At 32.7% G+C, this 22,739-nt stretch overlaps 2 protein-coding genes across 17 annotated transcripts in view; one reads left to right on the plus strand and one right to left on the minus strand.

Moving 5' to 3' along the window:
• The window catches only part of LOC139495663 (inositol hexakisphosphate and diphosphoinositol-pentakisphosphate kinase 2-like), a 65,682-nt gene extending 61,561 nt beyond the window's left edge, over positions 1 to 4,121 (minus strand). For all 16 annotated transcript variants that reach the window (XM_071283968.1, XM_071283973.1, XM_071283972.1 and 13 more), the window contains exon 1: positions 3,983 to 4,121. The gene's annotated coding sequence lies outside the window, so the exon portion shown is untranslated. The remainder of the gene's footprint in view (positions 1 to 3,982) is intronic.
• A 14,680-nt stretch (positions 4,122 to 18,801) lies between these two features.
• Positions 18,802 to 22,739, plus strand: part of LOC139495649 (uncharacterized) — a 41,676-nt gene continuing 37,738 nt past the window's right edge. Inside the window, exon 1 of the mRNA XM_071283944.1 lies at positions 18,802 to 18,920. The gene's annotated coding sequence lies outside the window, so the exon portion shown is untranslated. The remainder of the gene's footprint in view (positions 18,921 to 22,739) is intronic.

The following is a 22,739-nucleotide window of genomic DNA, read 5'->3' on the forward strand; positions in this document are numbered from 1 at the left end:
ATTTCATGACAAATTTAATATTTTAAATATGAATAAAGTGACTAACTAGTGATATTTTCAAAGAAACAGTTATCATTATAATTGATTATTGTATTTCAATGATGTGCGCATAACAGTTGTTAATGCATTCATCAAAAGAATAATATCGTACTTATCTTGGGTCATAAACACTTGTCAATAATTATTGAAGGCTGACATACCACATTTGCTATGTTTTTCTTACGTGCATCGTTACTACTCATTAGCACTGGTTGTGTATTTTTTACAATATAAAAATTAACTCAGTGTCCTTACATACGAAACCGAAATTAAAGTAAGAAGCCACAAACAGATCACAGTCCAAGATGATGGAGCTTTGGGACAGCTATAGAAGACAGCAATTTACAGTTACCCAGCTGATGACACTTATCATTGACCAGCAAAATGAAATATGGACCATAATTTGGTATTCGGCCTTTGGTTTCTTTTTGTATCCTTTTTTATAAGTTCTAAAACTTTAACTTTTATTCTGTGGGTTGTGTTGGTGTTAGAATAGTATTAATGGAACAATTGAGTTTTTCAAGAAAAAATTAATACATTTTGATTCACCGTTTACGTGACAGGAATCCAAATAGGACACCAATCTTTATTTTCTTTATTTTGCACAATATATTTTAAAAGACATAAATGAACACCATTACTAGTGTTACTTACTTCATGTTAATATTTAAAATCTATTTTCAATGTTAAATTAAAGTTTTTTTTAAACGCGACAGGAAACCATAAGAAACCGAAAACATTTTTTTAGTTTTATTTTATTGCAAAATCTGCTTAAAATAATCTGAACAGTATACTTTTTCTTAAAATCCATCTTAAATGTAACAGTATTATAAAACTCCTAAATATGTGCTTGTTTTGAAAACAATTAGTACAATTTATTCACAAATTTCCATATTTTCTTCATTGATACAGGATACCATAATCGTTGTATCTTGATGTTTTAGCCAAAAAAATGTATTTATATTTGGTTTTGAAATTCCAGTTATATACAATTTATTCCAAATCATTGGCAATGTAAAATTCTTTAAATCCAGTAAAGAAAAAACCTTTTAACTTGGAATTAAAATCTTTAAAATAGGCACCATGTGATATTTGTGACCTGTACACTATCTACATGGTTTCCACATTTTAACCTACTTTAGTGGGCTAAACTCAATAAAGTACTTCCTTTCAAGTCATGCATGGTAAAAGTATTCTTCTCCTTTGACAAGTTTATTGCGTTTCTGAAAAGTGTTTGCAGAACATGAATAAAAAAAAATAATTAAAAATTGTGACAAAGATAAATGTACCAACGTTGTACATTCCAAGTGTAACGGTACATTAACATGTATTTTTTATCAAATTATCTTTATTCACCTAAAATATCCAGTAATATTTACTGCTGAAGCAAAATCAATCCAACGAGCATCGGCACAATGACAAGAGACGTAATGTCGATTGAATTTTCCAAGGACCCTTTACATCGTTATCTGGAAACGTAGTGTGTTATAACGTCTGTCAAATCTGAAATCGATTTTGTCAAGTCATTGGGCATTTATTTTCACACAAGATCGTATGTAACATTATGCACATAGGAAAAATAATAGACCCCGGCGCAATCTCTTTGAAAATTGTATTTTCCTTCTTTAAACATGACGAAACAAGTCTACAGATTAGGCTTAAATTAAAATATTGTTTGTTTGCCCTTTACCGACCGACCCTATCAATTCGTTCCGCCTGAAAATCTTTTATTTGTATTTACCAGCAAGATTTTATTTTATTTTATTTTTTCGTTCCTACCAAAAATCTTATATTTGTATTTCCCGCTCAAAACTTTTTTACCGGAATCCTCGGGTTTTATCTTTACGTATAAGGTCCAGTCCGTTTGGTATCACCTGAGCGTTTGACATGAACACTTGCATTTGAAGTTTCAAAGCATTTGTTTGAAATCGATGTATCATGTTGAACGCTTTCTGAAATCATGATATGAAGTACGTTACTCTGTACCTTTAAACTTAAAGAGCAGGGTTCATTTACAAAAAAGTTCGTTTGATACAAAAGTATTAACGTGTGTACAAACTAATTTGTAAACGGACGTTGTATTCTATGTAGGGATGGCCTTTTGTGATCCGCATATCAGTATGATTATGTTAACGATGCCGCTAAATTATTTATATCTGACATGAACCAAAAGTGACAAAACCCTGTAAAGTGGAGAATATCTGGCAGTAAAATCGCCAAGTTTTCCATACAGATCATTTAAATAAATGTGATGTAAAATACGTGACAATTGAGTTTTAAGTCTTATAGCATTTTTATTGGAAAAAAAGGCACACACGAAATTTGTAACACTCTACGGACTTTTTCTACTAGTAATATATGTCTGCCCGGACATTATCTTACCAGTACAAAGTTATCTCTTATATATTTTTTTTTCAAAACTAATAGTCCCAGCAGAAAACTTATTTGCAAAAACAAAACGGACAAAAAAATGACATTATGCAGATTTTGTATCGATAAAATAAAATATTTTACCTACCTGCCTACCCATGACAAATAATATACCGAGCCAAGTTATTTTTTTGGGGAAAAAAATAAAATATTTTACCTACCTACCTACCCTGTTTCAAAACATAGGGTCGGAAAAGGGCAAACAAACAATATTTTAATATAGGCCTTATGTTTGCTAACATCCCGTTGGAAACAAAAACAATGTTTAGACCTAGTATTTCATATATCCGGCTGTAAGGGCGTGATCACATATTAGTCACATGTTTCACGTATGACCGGAAATGATTAGAACTTAACGACAAAAATATTTTAATAAAAAAAAAGGAAATAACTGGACTTCTGTTTCGTGTGAAATGTAACGCATAACGATAACGTCATTTTCTAACTTAATTATTACAAAGAACAAAACTAGAATGTAAATCATCTCTGATTTACCTGTTTGAACATCTCGCGAGAGTTCATATTTGCATATTGTTATAAAGAATTCTATTACAACAAAGCAGATTACATCATCTAAAATTTGTGTTACGAAATCGGAAACCAAAGTAACGCTAGTGTTCTTACACCTGCTACAGAAATACTTATGATTCTCAGATTTTCTTATGACTATTCTTATTGGTCGATGTTCTTTATTATTTGAAAGCAAAAGTTACGACTTTGGAAGCGAAAAGTAACGCGAGAAACGACACAAAAATAGGGTCGTATAATCTTTGAAATTTGTTAATTTCAATTTTTTTTCTAGGGAAGAGAAGCATACACTTGTATGTTCATAAAAATAAAGGCATCTTTAGATGTAGTTACAACTTTTCTTACAGTAATACACATTTTTATCACTTTTCTATAGTTATAGAAACGAGCCCAATAGCAAATTATGGTCCATATGTGAAATACTGAAAGACTATTGAACAATTATCTATGAACTGTTAGGATGAACATATGTTATTGAAAAATGATCTTTAATATGAAAAATGCAGAAAAAATGGACAAGGAATTGCCGATTTTTGCTGTGCACAGTAGGTTGATTTACACATATACAGACATACATTATAAAAAAGTTGGAACAAATTGTTTAGTCTGATTTAATAATGAACTTAATCAGGTGGAACACATTGTTAAGTCTGATTAATAATGAAATAAATTAGTTGGAACGAATTGACAATTGACTTGGTACGAATTGTCCAAATATGGAACGAACTGGCTTGGAACGAATTTTGTCCAGTCAACTTTTTTGCAGAAAAACTTTTTTTTACTACAAATTTTATATTTCCGTATTATATACATGTATCGCTGCAAATTTTATAAATTGCTATTACGACCTTCCCATGGATAGAAACAAGTGCTTGTGTCTGTAGCTGTGCCAAGGACATCTCAGTCGTCTGACAAAATGACTGATACCTGTAAACAGGTAAACGGCCACGGAACTGGCATAATTAGCTTTGTGTTTATAGCTCACCTCAATCAGGATATAAATAAACAGATAATAAACAAATAATACGGTGATCAATGCGTTCAATATAGTATACTGCGTTTTGTCATTGCTTTCGATTATGTTCTGCTACACAGCCGGATGTTTATTCAAGGGACGTAATCACTGTGCAGTGCAATCAAGTACTTTTTGTCGAATGTTGGACAAAAAGTCACAGGATATCCCCGGCTTAAAAACATGCTATCCCGAGGTCCCAAATTTAAAAAAAAATCTAAATACCGCCATCCCGAAATTCGAAAAAAATAATTCTGGGATCCCGAAAGCATCGATTCCCGAAATCCCGAGATAAAAACAACCGACGTCCCGAAAAAGGTCCTTTTCAGGAACATATTATATTAAACACAAATACCTAACGAACTGACAAGATGAACGATTTTAGACTACGGTAGGATATGACGTCCAGTTGCTGTTCCCACTAAAAAAATGTCCCATCATTCCAAGATGGAGGTAGATAGGGTGTCTTCCTCCATCTTGGATTTAATAATACAAGAAAACAAGGTCTATATCTTTAATAGAATGTGCGAATTTTAGAGTAGTAGGTAATTCATGTGTGAGAACTTCGATATAAAAAATGACATGTTTTATCAGCCTAAAAAAAATCATATTTATGGTTGTATTTTACAAAAAACAGAAAACTTTTATTTAATCAATTTTTTTCCAACTTTGCCACAGAATGTGTTAGGAATTTACCTATTTTATAATGTAGCAAGAAAACGGGTCTGGTACGTGACCCCATTGTTTCTTTTTCTTAACGGAAAGCATACTTTTAAAGCCATCTTCTCATATGTTATCTCAAAATTCTATGGTGTAGATTACACTTTATTGCAGAAAATTTGGTTTTCCATGTATAATGGTCTATAATCTATACACAATTTGTCAATTTTGAACACCGTGTAGCGTGAAAATAAGCCCGGTAACCCATTCTTTTCATTATTATTTTTAAAAGCATGACATAAACTACTTTTTGGCAAATTATTAAAAACTTCTATGGAATATAATTTAGAAACCCCATCTACCTTAAATCATTATTTTTCAAAAAATTATTACCCAGTAATTTTACTAGCGATTTTCATAAAAAATAAATACAATAAGATGTAGAAATGGATGTAAAAAAACTGTAAAAAATAGGCAGCTGAAAAAATACAGGAAAATCATAATATTCTTTTCTTGCTTATATTTTCGGACGATTTAAAAAAAAATGGATATTGCATGACTCAGATTCGGTTAAAATATACGATAAATAGAAGTTATCATTATCGGCCCTCGGGACTGATATTGGTTTCTCGTGATGATACAGCATGCGATACGGATTTTGCCATGTATTATTCTATATATATATCTTATTATACAAATCACCGTTTTGATGGCATTATCAAAATCATATATGCTTGTTTTGATTAAAGGATTTAAGGTTAAAAAAAATGTTAGATAACTAAAAAAAGGCTTTGATCGAGTGCCTTTTTATACAACATGGACATGTACGATGACCTACAATTCATCCTGGGCTACTGAAACTAAAGGAGCCAGATGCATACAATTGTATACCCAAATATGTATATGTATTAAACATACCGGTTAGCATACTCTCGTTTAAACCACAAAGCATAACATCATATGTGTTTATCATGTTTATCAATCTACCTGTCATGTTGAATATTTATATTAAGGACTTTTGTTACCAAATCTTTGGTTTAGACAAAAGCGTAAATAATTGCATAATATTGATGTTTGTGTTTTGTCGTTGGTTTGCCTATACGTCCGAAACCTGATGTTTCTTTCTTCTTTTATTTTTCTATGTTTTCATGTATTTAAGCGATTTACAAAAACGAACAGATAAGAAAAGAACAGAACAGAACAGAAAATGAGTCGAAAGTGTGTGTGTGTGGGGGGGGGGGGAGTTTATTTTATTTCATATTTAAATATTGTGAACAATGCATCGTTATAATATGAACGTATACCCCAATAAAATGGAAGCTTGTAACAACATTGACTGGATATACATGATCCCTCGCACGGTCGGTACGCAGGATACCCAAACTTAAATTGAGCATTTTATAGTTCAGTTTCTCCCTTTTCATACGACCGCAAAAACGTTTGTGAGATCGTATAATGGTATGATGTCGTCCGAAGACACATTGGTTTCCGGACAATAACTTTTGTTTAAGTGAAAAGATCTTTATGAAATTTTTTCAGAAGGTTCAATAGGTTCAATACTATTACATCAAAAGGAAGGTTGGGATTGATTTTGGGGATGATGGTTCCAACCGTTTAGGAATTAGGAACACAACACAAGCATTTTTATAGTATCAGGATAATAACCTATGTATAAGTATTTCAATGCTCTGAAATTGTACGACAACGTGTAAAACCACAAGTCAGAGAAAGTTATGATTCGTTTAAGGGGTTATGGTGCTAACAGTTTAGTAATTACGGGCCAAAAAGGGACCAAAAACAAGCATTTTTCTAGTTTCCAGACTTTTGTGTAATTGTATTGATATCTCTAAAATTGTACCACAATGTTTCATATATACGAAAGGTAAAGCTGGGATTGATTTCGGGTTAATCGACCAAAACATGTAGGAATTATAGGGCCAAAAGGAAGCATTCTGCTAGTTTCAAGACAATAACTTGTCTCATTATTGGCACTCACACTATATCTTCCTATATCTAATAACTTGTGTTCAAGTGTATGGATCTCTCTGAAATTGTACTACAAGGTTCCATACTACAAAGGAAAGGCTGAGATTGGGTTATGGGGTTATTGCTCCAATTGGGGTTTCAATATGTTTGTGGGGATTTTTTCTTTACAATTTTTTAAAGGGATTCATATTTATTTTTTTTTCAAAATTTTTCAAATTTCGATTCATTTTGAAAAGTTTCAAGAAAAAATCTTCAGTTGCACAGTATTGCGCAATAAATTTATTAGATCTTTGACCACATTTATTATGTGTCAAAAACCTAAATTATGTCAGAAATTTGATCACAATCCAAATTCACTGTATCAAGCTTGAATAGTGTGACCAAATTTGCCCCAATTCTTCAGGGTTCGACCACTACGGTCATATCAGGCTGCTATCAGCGAAGTTTTTAATTGTAATAAGTGATTCCTTAAGATTCGAATGTATCCGAAATCATATAGTTTTAAAGAATTTTCTGTTCTTTAAATTTTTTTCCCATATATAATGTCGTCATAATATATTTTTTAATATACTTCAACAATTAGCAAAGCTCATACTGCATAGTCAGCTATAACTCTCCCCGATATCACAAATGTAAAACAATTCAAACGATATACAAACAAAAATGTGTCCATAAAAGAAAGATGTCCCATCCGCACTATCATTTTCTATGTTCAGTGCGCCGTGAAAAATGGAGTAAAAACTCTAATTTGACATTAAAATTAGAAAGATCATATTATAAGGAACATGAGTACTATGTTTCAAGTTGATTGGACTTCAACTACATCAAAAACTACCTCGACCAAAAACTTTACCCTGATGCGGGACAGACGGACAAAAGGACGCACAAACCAGAAAACATAATGCCCAAAAAATGGGACATCAAACTGAAAGAGACACAAAAATGTAACACAGCAACAAACGACAGCTACCGAATAACCGGCTCCTGACTTCCATGGGGCAGGCACATGCAAACAGAATGTGGCGGGGTTTAAACATGTTAGCGCGGGATCCCAACCCTTCCTTTACCTGGGACACATTATTAATAAGTTGTAGAAGAAATGGTATCAGCCAGATAGTAAAATCCCAACCCTTCCCTTACCTGGGACACATTATTAATAAGTTGTAGGAGAAAAGATATCAGACATATAGTAAGATCCCATACCTTCCCTTACCTGGGACAAATTATTAATAAGTTGTTTTGAAAATAAATAACTCGGCCTTGATAATCACAACAATAAATGGTTTGTTCTGTGGTAGTTTGAAAATAAATTACCTGACTTGTAATGTATTGAAAATAAATAACTCAGCAGGTCTAATCGAAAGTATGAGATGGCACCATATTCTTCATAAATTCATCTTTTTGCAGTGTGTATTTTTTTCATGTTGTGATGTTACACTATTGTTTTAGATAAGGGCAAAGGTTAGTACCTATTAAAACATTTAAACCTTCTGCAATTGTTTGCACCTGTCCTCATTCAAGAATTTGATGTTCTTTTGTTGATGTGGTTCATAAGTGTTTCTTATTCTTTTATATAAATTAGACCATTGGTTTTCCCATTTGAATGGTTTTACACATGTCATTTTTTGGGCCCTTTATAGAATTGCTGTTTAGTGCGAGTCTATGCTCCGTGTTGAAGACCAAACTTTGACCTATAATGGTTTACTTTTACAAATTATAACTTAGATGGAGAGTTGTTTCATTGAAACTCATACCACGTTTTATATTTATTTAAAAATATATTTATCATTTTAGTTCAATTTTCTAACTTTATCAATAAACAGTGCACACTTTTTTGTTTTATGGGGGGGGGGCTAGGATGAAAAATTTTGTCCTGCATTTTTTTTTAGTTGTAATCTCTGTCCTGCCTTTTTATTTTTCACTCTATTCGGTCCTGCCTTTTTTTTTATTAGTTTATCCTGACTTTTTTTTACCTAAATTGTCATCCTGCCTTTTTTTGCAAAGTGTCTCATCCTGCCTTTTTTTTTGGCAAAGTGTCTCATCCTGCCTTTTTTTTTTACTCAAAACTCCTGTCCTGCCTATTTTTTTCAAATTTCATGCTTTTAATACCATTTAAAGCACCAATATTATGTTTTCATAATTTTAATCAAATATGCAATCATAAGTTGCTTAATATAAAAAAGAAGATGTGGTATGATTGCCAATGAGACAACTATCCACAAAAGACAAAAATAACACAGACATTAACAACTATAGGTCACTGTACGACCTAAGACTGCTTACAAAGTGAGTGCAACAAACTTGACAAATCCTATACATGCATATATCGATTTTTACATGTTTAAATGATTACAATTTTGACAGTGAAATTTATAGATCTTCTTGAGTTTCTAACCATAAAATGATCTGAGAGTTCAAAAATATAGTAAAGGGAATTTCCAACCGATAAGAATCCTCCATCTTTATTATATGGGAGAAAATAAAGAGAATATTTGTAATCAACTTTTGATTTATAATTTCAGTGAGTACTAAAAATTATTCAACATATTTTAAAGTAAAAACAAAAAAGTTATATAACATATTAGTACTTCAAATCACTTGTTTACATAAGGTGGTACCCAACACTTTCACTAAAATTAATTTGGCTTGTTTAATTTTCATAAAATTTTGTCAAAATATTTACTTTGACCCTTTAACAAAAATGTAAAAATTTTAAACATTTTGAACCAACCGTTTTGTCAGAAAAAATACACTGGTTATATAGCAGTTTGACAAACATCAATTTTGATCATTGAGAAGCTTAATATTCCCTTTACAACACAACGTAATTAAAACGTTTAGCTGACTTTACAGAGTTATCTCCCTGTAGTGTTAGGTACCACCTTAACAATAATCTATAATGTAGCAAGTATTTCTCATGATCCTGATTCTATGTTCAAATCAACAATGGACACTCATCAAAAATTATCAATTAGAGTCAAGTGCATGCTTTCAGATTAACATTAAAAGTTCCTTCGAAAATTGTGTGCCATTTAACATTTATAAAGAGTTTGAATTGTTATAGCATGGACATATTATCTACATGGTTTGTAGACAATGGATTTTAACAGGCTGAGGTAAAATGCTAAATAAACTGTTGACAGTAATACACAGATATATGTCCTGCATTTTGTAATTTTGATAGTACACTGAAATGGTGATATTTAAACATGTCAATTATTCCAACTATTCAGGGTCAATGAATCATAACTGGTTCCCTTTTACCTATCCTAAACAATAACTATGAATAAGGGGGACAGGCCAAATAATCTCAATGAAAAGATCGGCCAATGCTGAAATGTACAACAACCAGCCATAAATTAAGTATCTATCACTAGCGGTTCACCATTAAACTGACCTAATCAGAAACAAGTATATTGTTGGCGCTGCCAACTGAAACAGCATGCATAACTCTTGTTTTTAAGACTGATTGAAACAAGACAAAAACTATGTAATATTTTCGAAAATGTAGTAATTATATTGTGGAAAATCGAACGCAAAAATAACCAGAGGTTAACATTTACTGAAAATACAGTAAGTCAAAAGTGAGCTTAAAAGAAGTAACACAAAGTCATTTAAATAAATGACAATTCTATGATACACTTTCAAGAAAAACTAGAGGATCTCAAGAGCCTGTGTCGCTCACCTTGGTCTATGTGCATATTAAACAATGGACACAGATAAATTCATGACAAAATTGTGTTTTGGTGATGGCGATGTGTTTTAAGTTCTTACTTTACTGAATATTCTTGCTACTTACAACTATCTCTATCTATAATGAACTTTGCCCATTAGTAACAGAGGAAATTATTTTGTAAAAATTTACAAAAATTTACCAAACTAATGAAAATTGTTAAAAATTGACTATAAAGGGCAATAACTCCTGAAGGGGTCAATTGACCTTTTTGGTCATGTTGTCTTATTTGTAGATCTTACTTTGCTGAACATTATTGCTTTTTACAGTTTATCTCTATCTATAATAGTATTCAAGATAATAACCAAAAAACGGCATTAACATTTCTTTAAAAATTACCAATTGGCGGGCAGCAACACAAGAATGGGTTGTCCGATTCATCTGAAAATTTCAGGACAGATAGATCTTGACCTGATCAACAATTTTACCCTCATGTCAGATTTGCTCTAAATGCTTTGGTTTTTGAGTTATAAGCCAAAAACTGCATTTTACCCCTATGTTCTATTTTTAGCCATGGCGGCCATCTTGGTTGGTTTGCCGGGTTACCAGACTCATTTTTTAAACTTGAACATTATTGTTGTTAACAGTTTATCTCTATCTATAATAATATTCAAGATAATAACCAAAAACAACAAAATTTCTTTAATAATTACCAATTAGGTGGCAGCAACCCAACAACCAGTTGTCCAATTCATTTGAAAATTTCAGGGCAGATAGATCGTGACCTGATAAACAATTTTATCCCCTGTCAGATTTGCTCTAAATGCTTTGGTTTCAGAGTCATAAGCCAAAATCTACATTTTACCCCTATGTTCTATTTTACGCCATGGTGGCCATCCTCGTTGTTTGGCTGGGTCGCGCCACACATTTTTAAACTAGATACCCCAATGATGATTGTGGTCAAGTTTGGTTAAATTTGGCCCAGTAGTTTCAGAGGAGAAGATTTTTGTAAAAGATTCCAACTTTTTTTTTAAATTGGTAAAAAATGACTATAAAGGGCAATAACTCCTTAAGGGGTCAACTGATCATTTTAGTCATATTACCTTTAACTGCTGTTTACAGTTTATCTCTATCTATAATAATATTCAAGATAATAGCCAAACATCGGTATAATTTCCTAAAAAATGCCAATTCAGGGGTAGCAACCCAATAACCAGTTCTCTGATTCGTCTGAAAATTTCAAGGCAGATAGATCTTTACCTGATGAACAATTATACCCCCCTGTCATATTTGCTCTAAATGCTTTAGTTTCAGAGTTATAAGCCAGAATCTACATTTTACCCCTATGTTCTATTTTTAGCCATGACGGCCATCTTGGTTGGTTGGCTGGGTCACGCCACACATTTTTAAACTAGATACCCCAATTATGATTGTGGCCAAGTTTGGTTAAATTTGGCCAAGTAGTTTCAGAGGAGAAGATTTTTGTAAAAGCTAACGACGGACGACGACGACGGACGACGGACGACGGACGCAAAGTGATAAGAAAAGCTCACTTTGCCCTTTAGGCCATGGCCAGGTGAGCTAAAAATAGCACAAACTCAAGTTTAAGGCTATAAATTTGCAATATGTGACATTTTGCCCCCAAAAAGAATGAAATGTGGCTACTACTGTCTCAAATGATCAGTTAAGACAAAAAAAAAAAAAACAACAATTATTTTTGATGTTTCACCGCATTTTGCTTAAAGAGACAAAAAAGTTTATTAAAAATGTTTTATTTTGCTTCATTCGTAATCCTTAGTCAATTTGTATTTAAAAACAGCCTGTCTGAGAATTATGCAACTTATATTAAAAATTTCACAGCTCAATTTAAACCGACTGTAATGTATTACTTTGATAGAAAATACTTTAAAATACATTTTGGGCTACAGGAACATTAACTTTCAATATCAAGATCATTGTTTGCTGATTTTTTCTTGTTTGTTCTACTTCTTTAAAGATTTTCAACAATTTTTGCAATGAATTTAGTAAAAAAATCCAAGGAATTGAAGTGTCGAGGAATATTGACCCCCTTTTTTTCATCTGGTGTCAGTAAAGTACTACAAATTGATCAAAAGTGCAGTCATGGTCATTTAACTGTGTTTATTTACATCAGTTAATAAAATTTAAGATATAAATATTTCATTTGGTATAATAAATGGTACTTTTGTGAGTTTCTGCAGTGCTTACATTAGGCTATGCTATCTGCCAAGTACATAGTATGACGCAATGATATAAGGGGTAAAAATCAAATAATTTCATTAAATCTGAATGACAAAATTTGTTTGGGGGTAGTAAACAACCTACGTTTCAATGTTTAACCAATTGTTTTCTGATTTTGATGTTTCACCGCATTTTGCTTAAAGGTGTCATACCACCAATTAAAAGTCCCTATCTGTTCAACCAAATTTTACAATTTTCACAGCTTTCTAAAAATTAACTTCATAGAAACCGCGTATATCCTGAATCGTACATGTATCAGCTTTCTACATGCCAATTTTCAACAGATGTTTAAAACAAGTTCCTTTTTAGAAAAAAAGTCAATACGTGAACCTTAGAACTTTTTTTATGCAAATCTTATTTCAACTGAATTGTAAATTATACCTCAGTGTTTTCATTATCATCTGTGTGGAGGATAATATGTTCTTTTTATTGTAAATCAGGACAATTTGGGTATGTTGAGAGTGGTGTTAAATATAAAGTGGGGAGATAATTAATGTTTTTATTTCGATATTAATTTTTACCAACGTGAAAGGTCAAAATACTACCAATGGATGACACTTGTAGGGTTCTTATTGGTAGAGGTAATATTTCACCTAAGTCCAACAGCCATTTTATTTACTTTTCTGTGAAAAAAACCATATTAGATAGATATAGGAAGATGTGGTATGAGTGCCAATGAGACAACTCTCCATCTAAGTAATAATTTATAAAAGTAAACCATTATTATAGGTCAAGGTATGGCATTTAACACAGAGCCTTGACTCACACCGAACAGCAAGCTATAAAGGGCCCAAACAAATACTAGTATAAAACCATTCTAATGGGAAAACTAACGGTCTATATAAAAACGAGAAACACGTATGAACTACATTAACAGACGACAACTACTGTACATCAGATTCCTGACTAAGGACAGGTGCAAACATTTGCAGAGGGATTAAACGTTAAAGTACGATTATTTTGCTTCATAGAATATGAAATGTTTATTCCTACCAATAAGACAAAAGCAACTTACTTATCATTTGTTTGTGCATGCCGTAAAACCCTGTTCCACATAAGAAATGGGTTTGGATCCAGCAATTTATACATTTAATTTGCTGCTTATACATGTATACTTAATATACCTGTCAGAAATCAGGAGCCTGTTTTTTCCTGTTTGCTTATTAGGGCCCCACCTTTAGGCGGGTCGCCCTATAGTGATCAGTCTGTCCGTCCGTCCGTCCGTAACACTTTAACTTTGTGTCCGCTCCATATCTAGAGAACCATTATGATTTCATACTTTATACTTTACATGTTTATTAACCACCACCAGAGGGCGTGTCATGATGTATGTACAACTTCCTAGGTCAAAGGTCAAGGTAAAAAAACTTTGGTTTCAGTTGACAACCCTGTGTCCTGTGGTGAAGATCGTGTCCGCTCTATATCTTGAGAACCGTTATGATTTCAAAGTTTATACTTGACATCCATGTTAACCAACACCAGAGGGTGTGTCATGATGTATGTACAACTTCCTAGGTCAAAGGTCAAACTTTGGTTTCAGTTGACAACCCCGTGTCCTGTGGTGAAGATCGTGTCCGCTCCATATCTAGATAACCGTTATGATTTTATACTTAATACTTAACATGTTTATTAACCAACACCAGAGGGTGTGTCATGATGTATGTACAACTTCCTAGGTCAAAGGTCAAGGTCAAAAACTTTGGTTTCAGTTGACAACCCCGTGTCCTGTGGTGAAGATCGTGTCCGCTCTATATCTAGATAACCGTTATGATTTCAAAGTTTATACTTGACATCCATTTTAACCACCACCAGAGGGCGTGTCATGATGTATGTACAACTTCCTAGGTCAAAGGTCAAGGTAAAAAAAACTTTGGTTTCAGTTGACAACCCCGTGTCCTGTGGTGAAGATCGTGTCCGCTCTAAATCTTGAGAACCGTTATGATTTCAAATATTATACTTGACATCCACTTTAACCAACACCAGAGGGTGTGTCATGATGTATGTACAACTTCCTAGGTCAAAGGTCTGTCTGTCTGTTGGTCTGTCCATAAACATATTGTTCAAACATCAATCCATATATCCAGAAGTCACCTTAGAGTAGTCAACAATGAGTTCACATTATGCAGTCATATAACTATTATACTATGAAAGTAAGTTGAGAATATTTATCAGTTTTAAAATCTTAGAATAAAATCACACATGAGACTATGTAATAACTTCAAATAATGCTTCATATCAGATTATACATACAACTTATTTACCCCACGTTATTGACAGCGGGGCCCACAGAGATGGCTCCCATCTCAATGGTATCTAGTTATCATTGTTTGGCATAAAAAATTGCCATTAATTTGATGCATATACATGTATGTGCATAGTGGTGAAAATATATACCACCCATGGGCGCTCTTATAACTTTTCTGTATAACTGTCCATTAAACCCAAATTCATTGTTTCTTAGAAATAATTTAACAAATGCAGTTAAACCTTTTTTGTTAGGAATCTTAAAAAGATATTCTTGTGCATCAATTAATTCTACTGCATTAATAACCGTTTCTTTTGAATTAACAATGAACATATTTGTGTACATTTCCATTGTACGTTACATCATAGGCAATAAGAAAGCATTCCCTTTTTATCTTGTGTGAAACTCTATTTTATTAATAAAATCCGTTGTATCTAGAATTCAATTCTAAAGTTATGCCTCTTTAATAATGGTTTTATATTTAAGAATTGAATGCTTCTTTTTGTAAATTTATTGGGGTGTAAAAGCGAAAGCGCTTCATTCTAAAAATGTACGCACGGTCAACGCTTTTACAACCCTATAAAGTTACAAAAAGAAGCATTCAATACTTATAATTACATTTTTTAGCTATGATCATGAAAACACGAATTTTATATATTTTATTATTTAATTCACCTGTGCACTTTATTGTTGGAGCACGTGTTATCATGAGTGAAAAGTTGTATTGAGCAATGCAACTGCTTACGGAATAACACGTGATGTGCAGTTAGCCAATCAGAATAAAATATTATAATGAAACATACATCTAATGTAATTATTAGGTCAAATAATTTCTCAATCTCAATCCATCTCGTGGGAGAGTAACACCTATTGATGATCGGTCGTAAGGAACATTAATTAATGTACATTGTATCATACTAGTTGATTAGTTCGCAATGCCTCATTAATTATTTCTAAATGAATTTTATAAATGTTTGGAAGACTAATGTATATGTGTCCATGTTTTGAATCATTATTATTCTTTAAAAATTATACGTATGGATAGCTATTTCGATTTTTTCTATATAGATTTTCAACTATATATTTTATTATCATATAGCATATAATTGAGTAAGCAATCAATGTAAAATTCTTTATTGCCATGAAATATATTGAATACCCCGTATGGAGGTGCTCTTAATTGCAGGATGCTAATACAGATACGAAGAAAAATGTTCCGAATGAACAAAAAGAAAGTTTCCGAATATTCCTCCATAGACCATATTTCTAACTAATAAATATGCGTGAACCCTCAGGGGAATACACAATCATAAAAAAAAAAGAAAAGGTCTTCCGAATAGAGGTACCACTTAAAATAACCCCCTGGTTTTCTGGAAATCTTAAATTAGTATACTCTGGTGTGCATTAATCCTCAATTTTGAATGCAAACTCATAAACGGGGTAATTAAGGGCGTATGACATTTGCGCCGATTTTGAAAATGTTCATTCTTTCATTTGCGCCGATTTTATATTTGCTCCTAATTAGATAAGATTTACAGGTCAGTTAATACGTGTACATGTACAGAACTATACCATTGATAAAATCTGGTTATAAATGTTGATCATTTATGTTAATTTTGATTCATATTGTTCTGGAACTTCGTTGTAAAATGATTGACATATTGCACACTGAAACGAGCCGAGGAGTCAATTCTTTAATCATCGAGGGCCATACATATCATGAGGTCAGTGTCCTGAAACATAACAACATATCTTACTAATGTACCATAAAATCGTGTAAAGCAAGAGTAACCACGGATTCTATTTTCAAAACACAGAACGAGCATAACCATGTGACAGATGTCCGAAAGACAGAGGCTAAAGAACTACGGATACGACCAAGGAAAAAGTCTGGAGATGTATCTTGTAGGCCTTCTTCCACCTCCCCGTGGTGAGCAGGGGACACCAGTTATATACATTTGATGATTGATAATTCCTTCAATTTGTACAAGTGGCTAACGGAAGAGGTCTATAATGATAGATGAAAAATAACATGACATGGATGAAGATACATGTCTCTTCAGTGATGCTCGTGGCCAAAATATTTGAAATCCAAAGCTTATATAAAAGATGAAGAGCTATAATCCAAAAGGTCCAAAAAGTATAGCCAAAATCTGTGAAAGGAATCAGAGCTTTGCATGAGGGAGATACAATCATTTTTTATATAAAATATACATGCCCCACGTCACGAGCCGTTTAAAAAGTGCATTTTATACTTATTTTATGTCCCAAATTTTTTTCGACTCGCTCTGTTCGGCGTATTTAAAAAACTTCGACCCCCCTCCTTTTGCAAAATCCTGGATCCGCCCGGCCTCCTGTAAACTAATGTCAACTTAAAAGCAGTATTTGAGTACTATTCATATAAATTTGATTTTGCATGTTGAAACAAACTACTAGCTATACAATTTGGTTATATAAGATAAGATAAGATAAGATAAGATATTTTATTTTCCAATTATGGGCCCCAAAGGGCATAAACATTACAACATCAATAATTTTTTCATAATACAATACAAACAATGAGATAAAAAAAAAAAAGTTAAACGAGAACTATTTAAGTTCTTAAAGAATACGTAGATAAAGAATCTATAGTATGTTGGTTTTTTTTAATACTAATGCATTTTATTACAAGTGTGGTTGATATAGATAACAAACAAGCAGCCCAAAAAGAAAAAAAAAAGAAAAATAGATATCCACATATGTATAGTACACAAAAAGTTGGATCAATTAAATATATAATAATTAGCCAAAAAGAAAGTAGAAATTAAACATGTCCATGACTCATCCTGTGTCAGCAGCAAATAGGAAAGCATTATGGTTTCCTAAAGGCAGCTGACACCAGGGGACGATACCTTATGGGCCATAGGCATGTAAAATGTGTGTAAATGTCTCTTTCCTACCTGTATCAAAGGCAAACAAGGAAGCATCATAGGTAACTTGAATGCAGTTGATTCCAGGGGACGATGCCTCAAGGATATAAGAGAACATTTGAATAAATAATATATTTTAAGTGATCGACTAATATGATCATTAAAATAAATGTTTTATAATGTCTGTGCTATTTTTTTCATTTCTTGATAAAGTGAAAAAATATTTCTCTTCTCTAGTAAAATATCTGTTAGCGGCAAATGATTGGCCAAAATTTTATTATGACGTCAAATTTTCTTGCTTGTGAATGTTCTATTGTGGCGTCATGAAAAAGGCATGAAAAAGGCGTGATAAAGTGAAAAAATATTTCTCTTCTCTAGTAAAATATCTGTTAGCGGCAAATGATTGGCCAAAATTTTATTATGACGTCAAATTTTCTTGCTTGTGAATGTTCTATTGTGGCGTCATGAAAAAGGCGTCACAGATAAAGAGCACAACTTTCTGCAACTCGATATTTCTCCACTCTCAGCTGTTTAATACTATAATTTAATTATCTCAAGAGGAGAAACTTTGTAACACACGTTTTGCAATATATATTATATATATCTAGGGGTTGGATTCTTTTTCATTGAAGTGAATCATTAAGATTATTTAAAAGCATATCTTTTGACAATCTCCTGTCTATATTATTAAACGCCTTACGGACAGAAAGTCACATGATCGATCGACAGAGAGTCACAGGATGGAAATTCACATGAAAACCCAAAATTACCAAACCACTTTTTAACAATTATTTGAACTTTTTTTGTCAGTGACTTTTTGAATATGACTTTTGTCCTGTGGCTTTTAGTCATATAACATGACTTTGATTCTTATTCAATTTTTAACGTTTTTATTCTGATATTTTCATTTTTTATTTTTTTAAAAAGCTCGGGTGGCACATTGATAGTAAAAAATTATATCAGAACAGTAAATAGAAATAGTAAATAATGCCCCCGAGGTCATATGTTATAGGACTACTATGGCTTTATGTCTTACATTCTTTATGTCGCCCCTTCCTGTGTTTGTTTACTTTTCACTTGTACAAACAAAAGGAGATGGGTGTGTTCGACTGGGTATTTGATTGTACAAGTCACGGTAACAGCACGTGTTTGTGGTATTGGTGTAGTAAAAGAGTAATGGTAAGTTTTGTGTTTTTATATCAAGATTCTTTCCTTATTGTGCGACATATTTTTTCTAAAATTGACAAGTTGAGAATATAATTAGTGATCTACCATTTGATTTATACGAAAAGGGGGGAGGTGAGGGGCTAGGATGAAAAATGTTGGCTTGCATTTTTTTAGTTGTAATTGCTGTTCTGACTTTTAATTAATTTTACACGCTATTCGTTCCCGCCTTTTATTTTATATTTTACCCCGACTTTTTTTCACATAAATTGCCATCCTGCCTTTTTTGTCAAGTTGCTCATCCTGCCCCCCTTTTTAGCTCACCTTTCCTAAAAGGAAATGTGAGCTTTTGCCATCACTTGGCGTCCGTCGTCGTCGTCCGTCCGTCGTCGTCGTCGTCGTAAACTATTTCAAAGATCTTCTCCTCTGAAACTACTGAACCAATTCAAACCAAACTTCATCTGATTGATTCCTAGGGTATCTAGAATAAAGTTTGTGTTTTAATTCCAATTTCATCAAAAAACATGGCCGCCATGGCTAAAAATAGAACATAGGTGTAAAATGCAGTTTTTGGCTTATAACTCAAAACAACTCCAAAGCATTTAGAGCAAATCTGAAAGGGGTTAAATTGTTTATCAGGTTAAGATCTATCTGCCCTGAAATTTTCAGATGAATCGGACAACCCGTTGTTAGGTTGCTGCCCCTGAATTGGTAATTTTAAGAACATTTTTCTGTTTTGGGTTATTATCTTGAATATTATTATAGATAGAGATAAACTGTAAACAGCAATAATGTTCAGCAAAGTAAGATTTACAAATAAGTTAACATGACCGAAATAGTCAGTTGACCCCTTTAGGAGTTAATGCCCTTTATAGTCAATTTTTAACCATTTTTCGTAAATCTTAGTTATCTTTTACAAAAATCTCCTCTGAAACTACTGGGTCAAATCTAACCAAACTTGGCCAAAATCATCATTTGGGTATTTAGTTTAAAAAATGTGTCCGGTGACCCGACCAACCAACCAAGATGACCGCCACAGTTCAAAATAGAACATAGGGGTAAAATGCAGTTTTTGGCTTATAACTCAAAAACCAAAGCATTTAAAGCAAATCTGACAAGGGGTTAAATTGTTTATCAGGTTAAGATCTATCTGCCCTGAAATTTTCAGATCAATAGGACAACTCCTTGTTGGGTTGCTGCCCCTGAATTGGTAATTTTAAGAACATTTTCCTGTTTTGGGTTATTATCTTGAATATTATTATAGATAAAGATAAACTGTAAATAGCAATAATGTTCAGCAAAGTAAGATTTACAAATAAGTCAACATAATTGAAATGGTAGAGTTATTGCCCTTTATAGTCAATTTTTAACCATTTTTCGTAAATCTTAGTAATCTTTTACAAAAATCTTCTCCTCTGAAACTACTGGGTCAAATTTAACCACATTTAGCCAAAATCATCATTGGGGTATCTAGTTTAAAAAATGTGTCTGGTGACCCGGCCAACCAACTAAGATGGCCGCCATGGCTAAAAATAGAACATAAGAGTAAAATGCAGTTTTTGGCTTATAACTCAAAAACCAAAGCATTTAGAGCAAATCTGACAGGGGTTAAATTGTTTATCAGATTAAGATCTATCTGCCCTGAAATTTTTAGATGAATCGGACAACCCGTTGTTGGGTTGCTGCCCCTGAATTGGTAATCTTAAGAAAATTTTGCTGTTTTGGGCTATTATCTTGAATATTATCATAGATAGAGATAAACTGTAAACAGCAATAATGTTCAGCAAAGTAAGATTTACAAATAAGTCAACATGACCGAAATGGTCAGTTGACCCCTTTAGGAGTTATTGCCCTTTATAGTCAATTTACAACCATTTTCATAAACTTTGTAAATTTTTACTAACATTTTCCACTGAAACTACTGGGCCAAGTTCATTATAGATAGAGATAATTGTAGGCAGCAATGATGTTCAATACAAACACATCACCATCACCAAAACACAATGTTGTCATGTTACCATCTGCGCCCTTTGTTGTTTAATATTCACATAGACCAATAGCAGGGGTGTGGAAATATTTGTTGTGAACACTTGTCCCTGGGCAAGTAAAACTATAAATTTTACGTGTCCGGAAAAAAAGTTACTTGCCCTGATGATCCCAATAAATATTGAAGTATTTCTTGTTAGCTAATATGTGATTCTTACTAAGCACTGTTAAAATTGTGCCTCACAAACAAATGAAATCCATTTGTCTATATGTGTAAAAAAAATTGGGAAAGTAAGAAATGGGTTAACATCAATGGGACAGAAACCTAACAGCAAACCAACCAATGAAATGACATGTAAAGGACAACTTTGCAGCAGTTTTTTGAATAAAGATTGTAGCCAGTAGGTACATATACTCAATTTGAGGAGGAATGTAAACTAGTAAATAATAGATAAACTATTGATGTTGTGGTGTTTCTCTCAACTGACACTCTTGTTGTTCATTATTTATTATTGTCTTGATGATCAATTAAAGTGTCCCTTTTAATTTACCACTTCGACAACAAACAACATTGACCTTTCATCAATAAATAAGACAAAAACTTAATTTATTTGCAAATTTCCATTCTAGATAGCCAGGGGCAATCTGATATCCATAATGTCTGAAATTTTCTGTTTTTTATTTTAGATACTCTTGTGTCCTCCATTTGCGTTTTATGTTTTCTACTCGACTCATTACTCTTTTTGTCTTGCTTGCTAGGCTTTTTATTTAAAGGTATTTATCAATCTGAATTTCAATACAAAATTTAAAGAAATGACACTTCCGGTAAATGATTGATAAAACCTAATCGATGATCCTGGGTCAATGGACAAAGCCAATGCAATTTTACGCGACTCGGGTTTGTATACTTATTTTAATTTATTTTGGTAATCAATCTATTTCCGGTATTATGTAATATATTCATCGTCATGAACATTGATGTTTTTACTTGCTAACCATTGGTTTCTTTTACAAAAATTAAACATTTTTATACGTTGTGAAATCAATTTTATATTTTTGTTGTAATTGAACTTTGTTTTGTATATTTTTTTACTTGTCCACGGGCAACCAAGACAAAAATAATTACTTGTCCGGTTGTTCAAATGTACGAGTCGGGCGAGTCGGGCATAGCATTTCCACACCACTGAATAGTCATAAATTTTTGTAAATTTTGAGAAAATATTTTCCACTGGGCCAAGTTCATATAGATACAGATAATTGTAGCAACAAGAATGTTCAATAAAGTAAGATCTACAAACACATCACCATCACCAAAACACAATTTTGTCATGAATTTATCTGTGTCCATTGTTTGATATGTACATAGACCCAAGGTGAGCGATAGAGGCTCTTGAGAGCCTCTAGTTTATTATTATTTTTAATTTAACTGTAGCCGCCCTCCCCTTTGAAATCAAATGGTAGCTCCTTTACTAGAAGAGGGGGGCAATACCATTTTATGTTAGCCTGTTTTGGCCCTTTTCGAGATGTTAACTGTTATATGTGATAAATTTAAGCTGTTAACTGTTTTCAACCCACTTTGTTTATTGTTATCAGTATTTTTGCATTGTTGTTCACTGTTTTTGCCAACATCGAGGTATTGTTAACCTGTTAACTGACCTGTTTTGCCACCCTCCCACTAGAACAATAAAGATCGGATATTTAGATGTATTTAAATGAGGGCCCTCATGGGGTTTTTGATTATGTGATTACTTGGCCGTTTTTTTAATGATTATTTGATTATTAAGCCAAATATTTCATGATTATTTGATTACCTAGGACTGTATTTTTAGTTTATGATTATTTGATTAC

The sequence above is a fragment of the Mytilus edulis genome, chromosome 11 (assembly GCF_963676685.1).
Source record: "Mytilus edulis chromosome 11, xbMytEdul2.2, whole genome shotgun sequence".
In the NCBI taxonomy this organism is placed as follows: Eukaryota; Metazoa; Mollusca; class Bivalvia; order Mytilida; family Mytilidae; genus Mytilus; species Mytilus edulis.